The 6,190-nt window shown below is 34.9% G+C and overlaps 1 non-coding gene across 1 annotated transcript; it reads right to left on the reverse strand.

Annotated features, from left to right (window-relative positions):
• Window positions 1-5,754: 5,754 nt before the first annotated feature.
• On the reverse strand, window positions 5,755-5,835 carry TRNAL-AAG. Its single transcript has one exon. It is a non-coding gene; the product is annotated as a tRNA-Leu (tRNA).
• Window positions 5,836-6,190: the final 355 nt, after the last annotated feature.

Genomic DNA, 6,190 nt, shown 5'->3' on the forward strand with positions numbered 1-6,190 from the left:
GTAATTATGCATGTAACTATCCATGTAACTATGTAACTATCCATGTAACTATCCATCTATGTAACTATGCATGTAACTATGAGAAATTCGTCTGAATGGTATCTCAACTTTTGCTCCTTATAAACTTTGGTACTTCAAGTTTCGAAAACATCAGAATGGTACCTCAAGTTTTCACCTTGACTGAACTTTGGTACTTTATGCCATTACCTCCGTTACGGTGCCGGTCACCTGGCAATTTTTAAAGGGCAGTTTTGTCTTTTTATTATATTAATGCATTTTTTTACCTTCAGGGGTCCAAATTTGATCTTTGCACCCAGAGGATTTTCTTCCATCTTCAACAGCTCCAGCTAGCGTTTCTATTCTTCTTCATCGTCCTTCTCGATTGTCGAAACATACACCAAAGCTTTGATACCTCCGATACTATTTTGAATGCCTCTATTTCAAGAAACAAGAATTATTGCCTCATGGTTGTATTGGTTCTCATTCTTGGTCTTTGCCGAGATAAACCCAGCTCACCTATGTAAATCATCCATCTTATTTCACCATGTGAGCTCAAATTTTCAAAACCCATCTCTGAATTTGATCGACCTAATTCTCTATTTCATATGAAAATCATGCCTAGTTTACCAATTTGCTAGCTATTTGAGTTTTGATAATGTTGAGCTTGGAATCATCGGAGCAAATTTAAGGGTTCACAATGTATTTGGTATGTGATTTTGTTGTCATTAAATCCAAGTGTTACTATAAACAAGCACCTACATAGCCAAACCCAACCCGATCCTCTTCTGAACTCCTCCAGCTTGAAGCAGGACTCGCCACAGTTCGATAGACTCACCGTAAAACCCAAAGAACGTTGCCGCCGAAGTTAGGAACTCGGAACCCAGAAAAGATAGAAAAGAGGGATTTTCGAATTAGACTCGATTTGAAGGAAATAAAAGCACATAAAGAAAGGAGGAAAGCGGAGAAGAACCCTGCCCATCGGGACTCAATTCGTGGCCGGAATCGTCGTGTGTCGGCGGAGAACAGTTGGTGCTTCTTGCCGTCGATTAGCTTTCGAACTGGCTTGCATATAGGTTTGAGGGCTGGGTTTTGTATAGAAGAAGAGGAGGAAGAGATTGGTGGTGGTTTTGTGAAGGATGGTCGCTGGAGCTAGCCAGACGGCCTCGGAGAAGACAGAGGCAGAGGCGGAGTCGAGAGAGAGAACCACCAGTTAAGAAAAAATAATAATAAGACAGAAAAAGACGAAACTACCCTCTAAAATTGCTAGGTGGCCTACATTATAACGGAGGTAACGGCATAAAGTACCAAAGTTCAGTCAAGGTGAAAACTTGAGGTACCATTCTGATGTTTTTGAACTTGAAGTAACAAAGTTTATAAGAAGCAAAAGTTAAGATACCATTCAAACGAATTTCTCTTTAACTATGCATGTAACTATGTATGTATTATCCATTTATGTAACTATGCATATAACTATCCATGTAATTATGCATGTAACTATCTATGTAACTATGTAACTATCCATCTATGTAACTATCTATCTATGTAACTATGCATGTAACTATACATGTAACTATCTATCTATACAACTATCCATGTAACTATCCATCTATGTAACTATCTATATAACTATCCATGTATGTAACTATCTATCTATACAACTATCCATGTAACTATCCATGTAACTATGTAAATATCCATGTAACTACCTATGTAACTATCCATGTAACTATATATGTAACTATGTAACTATTCATTTAACTATGCATGTAACTATCTATGTAACTATCTATGTAACTATGCATATAACTATCCATGTAATTATCCATGTAACTATCCATGTAACTATCTATGTAACTATCCATCTAACTATCTATGTAACTATCTATGTAACTATCCATGTAACTATCCATTTATGTAACTATCTATGTAATTATCCATTTATGTAACTATCTATGTAATTATCTATCTATGTAACTATGTAACTATCCATGTAATTATGTAAATATCCATTTAACTATGCATGTAACTATCTATGTAACTATCCATGTAACTATATATGTAATTATGTAACTATCCATTTAACTATGCATGTAACTATGCATATAACTATCCATGTAACTATCCATCTATGTAACTATCCATTTAACTATGCATGTAACTATCCATCTATGTAACTATGCATATAACTATCCATGTAATTATCCATATAACTATCCATCTATGTAACTATGCATATAACTATCCATGTAATTATCCAAGTATCTATCCATCTATGTAACTATCTATTTACGCAACTATGCATATAACTATCCATCTATGCAACTATGCATATAACTATCCATGTAATTATGCATGTAACTATCCATTTAACTATGCATGTAACTATCCATGTAACTATCCATGTAACTATCTATCTATGCAACTATTCATGTAACTATCCATCTATGTAACTATCTATTTATGTAACTATCCATGTAACTATTCATCTATGTAACTATGTAACTATCCATCTATGTAACTATCCATGTAACTATATAAATATCCATTTAACTATGCATGTAACTATCTATGTAACTATCTAACTATCCATGTAACTATATATGTAACTATGTAACTATCCATTTAACTATGCATGTAACTATCTACGTAACTGTCCATGTAACTATGCATATATCTATCCATGTAGTTATGCATGTAACTATCCATCTATGTAACTATTCATGTAACTATGCTTGTAACTATCTATCTATGCAACCATCCATGTAACTATCTATCTATGCAATTATCCATCTATGTAACTATCCATGTAACTATCTATGTAACTATCCATGTAACTATTCATCTATGTAACTATGTAACTATCTATGTAACTATGTAAATATCCATTTAACTATGCATGTAACTATCTATGTAACTATCCATGTAACTATATATGTAACTATGTAACTATGTAACTATGTAACTATTCATTTAACTATGCATGTAACTATCTATGTAACTATCTATGTAACTATCCATGTAACTATGCATGTAACTATCCATGTAATTATGCATGTAATTATACATGTAACTATACATGTAACTATCCATCTATGTAACTATTCATGTAACTATCCATGTAACTAACTATCTATGTAACTATGTATGTAACTATCCATCTATGTTACTATGCATGTAACTATCCATGTAACACTAGCGCAGCATTCCGATATAACCGTTAAAATGGATATGTAACCATCCTTGTAACACTAGCGCAACATATATAAAATATTTTATCACTAGACATCAATCTTACTTATTTTATAGAAAAGTATGTAAAGAGAATCTTGATCTCTTAAATGTAGACTAAATTATCTATACAAGAACAACAATTGCACCATATTCTATCTTTGTAGAAGCTAAGGACAATTTTTGGTGAGTTATGAACAACATAAATGAAGGCTTGTTCTGAACAACTCAACAAACTTGTTATGATCTAATTGATTATATATCATCGCAGCAACTTGAGTTAAATATGTGTAGAGGGTGTAATAGGGATGAGCCTCACCAACTTAACATAGAAAAACATACATCAAAATGTGAGCTTCTAGTTGATGGATGGCAGTATTTCTTGGCCACTTCTCTCGAATTGCAGCTAAGTTAGAACCATTGCCATTACAATAAAAGTGATGCAGTAAGTTATCACCATCACACAAATCAGAGGCTTGGTAGTTTATAATGTAGAATTTTAGACACAAAAAAAACAGAAACCAAATTCCATGTCAAGAAAGAGGGAATAAAATGTATGGCCAAGAAACAAAATCTGACAAATACTTTCATACACACCCAATGCCTTTCTTCTGGATATAAACCCTAAAGTGTGATATACACCAAATACATATACTCTTTAAAACCCCTGTCCAAAGCTTCATTTGCTAAATGTCACCAATCTTGTTGTAAATCATAGACCGAATAAGATTTCGACTCTAACATTGTTTCATAGAGCTTCACCTTATATAACAATAGAAACAATGGATTCATACAATTCATTTATAATTTGTTCAAACTTCCCATATGAACGTATATAGAAGTCATCTTCATTTTTAATTAATCTCCCCTAAGCTTCTCTTATTTCCTAAATTTTCAGATATGAACAAATCAATAAGCAAAAATTCAATCAAACATTAAGAGCTTCATGTTGAAAGTGAAACTTACCTGACTGGTGGGCACCGCTAGTTCCCGCAAAATTAACCTCCAAAATCATCATCCACATTTAACCGCTGCATTGCCAGTTACATGAACACTTGCTTGATAGACTTTTCTCTTTCCTTTTCCAGTTTTCCGCAGAATGACCTTCCCTCCTTCCGACGGCCATAAATTTCTCTACAAAATAGCTATCAACGATTCGCGAAAAGTTCTGGAAACTAGACTCTTCTAGCTTTCCGTTGATATAAGGCAAGGTTCCTGGATTGCTCTGAGCTGCTCGCAATTTCCCGTCGAATTTGACTGAAAATCTGGACAGAATTCTGTATTTCTTAAGGTTTCATCTTTAATGCGCATCTCTTTGCAGCATGTAACATCTCTTTCCTCACATTCCTTGCTCAAGAACTTGAGAAGGTTAGCCCTCGCTAGCAGATTAAGGTCTCATCAAGCGAAAACACAAAAATTCATTCACAGACATTTCATCAAGCACCTGGTGTGCATAACCAAATTCAATGTGGTCGTTCTCTTAAAACCAATTCATAAGCATCACAGATCAGTGCCTATTCATGAAACATTGAACTGAAACTTATCAAATTTGAAGTGCGCCACAATCTCGCAACAAATGTGATATTCCTATACGATTCAAACTTTCACATCTCAAAGCAATCAAAGAGAGCCAAACCTTGAGGCTCATTGTACTCCTGACCCTCCGCTCTTATCGGAATCCTTTAGCACATCGACGTCGTCCTTTGATTTCTTGTCGCCGGCGGCGATATGGCGTAGTCAAAGGGAACCAGCCCCAGTCGGCGTAGTTGGCAAGGTCATGGAGTAGCGTTGGAACGATGAAGGGTTCGTCGCTGGCGGATTTGAGAGAGAGAGAGAGAGAGAAGGAGGTGGTGATCTGAAATGGATTTGGGATTTGGAAGAAAGATGGAAGAGAGTGGATTTGCCTTGAGAGGGATAAGGATTCGACGGTTTTCGTCAGTGGCATAGATCGTAATTTTTTAATTTTATGGGTAACGTTTTAAGGGATTTAAATAGGTGTACTGTTTTATCATCAATGAACATTTGTCAACAGTTTTATCGTTTGTTACTTATAAAAGTACCATTTTATCATTGGCCCTATAATCTTCATTGAATAATATAAAATTTTATAAATCATTACAATACTTCAAAAAAAAAAAAATCTCTCTAAAACAATTATAACTGTCCTCGACGATTACTCATATTTTGAAATTTTTTCATGATGGTTTCGTTATCAACACCATCAAATATATCTTTCTCGATATATGTAATCTGTTTTAATTACAATATTAAAGGGAGAAGCAATCAATCATTGATTAGGATTAAGAATCTATATTAAAAACACAAAAAGACCCACGCGAATAAGTGTCTAAATTGGTAATAATTTTACAAACTCTCTCTTTATGGTTAGAAGGGTCAAATTTACTTACAACATCACAGTTTGCGACAATCATATAACAATATAGCTTAGTCAAAAAAATCTGAGAGGCAATTGAACCCTCTCGTCCCGGTATAAACCATAATAAGGGATAAAAAAAAACATACAATTGTTGACAGTGGGATTTGAACCCACGCCCTTTCGGACCAGAACCTTAATCTGGCGCCTTAGACCAACTCGGCCATATCAACATCCAACGTTAGATTGGCGAATTATTTTTCTATTAACTATGATGGACATATGGACATTGTGAGGTTCATTGGAAATTCCAAGTCTGAGGGTGATTACATAAATGCAGTACAAAGGAGTGGTTGTCTTTGTCTTGAAAGATCTTAGCAAGCATGCACGATTGAGGAGGCAATCATGTCATCTTCTACTGGCAGCTATAGTTATTGGCCATGGCTTCCAAGCGACTGAATCTAGAAAAATTAATACCAATCACCCATTATATTGGCTTTGGTATAGTTTGCAAGCACTGCATGGGCAATCTGCTGCTCTACATCAGAAGCACGCAGCACCGCCTCTAATCATGTCACAGCAAGCAGC

This window comes from Fragaria vesca, linkage group LG2 (assembly GCF_000184155.1).
Source record: "Fragaria vesca subsp. vesca linkage group LG2, FraVesHawaii_1.0, whole genome shotgun sequence".
Classification (NCBI taxonomy): Eukaryota; Viridiplantae; Streptophyta; class Magnoliopsida; order Rosales; family Rosaceae; genus Fragaria; species Fragaria vesca.